The sequence below is a fragment of the Trypanosoma equiperdum genome (genome assembly GCF_001457755.1).
Source record: "Trypanosoma equiperdum strain OVI genome assembly, contig: ctg_2013, whole genome shotgun sequence".
Taxonomy (NCBI): domain Eukaryota; phylum Euglenozoa; class Kinetoplastea; order Trypanosomatida; family Trypanosomatidae; genus Trypanosoma; species Trypanosoma equiperdum.
Genome location: NW_027124076.1, coordinates 2,753 through 2,967, shown reverse-complemented (window position 1 = coordinate 2,967; position 215 = coordinate 2,753).

The window sequence follows — 215 nt, the reverse complement described above, 5'->3', positions numbered from 1 at the left end:
CCTTTGGGAAACAGGGCAACCAAACAAAAAAGTTTAAATGGTACTACAAATACACAAGTCGGTAACTTTTTCAGCTTCGATTTTGACTGCACTATTACTTTGGCGAGACAATGTACACGCGGCACACAGTGCAATGAAGGAGGTCACGTAGAAACTGCTGTGTTCTTTAGCGGGAGAGCTTCGCAAACTTCCAGGTGTAGCAGACATATCAATAA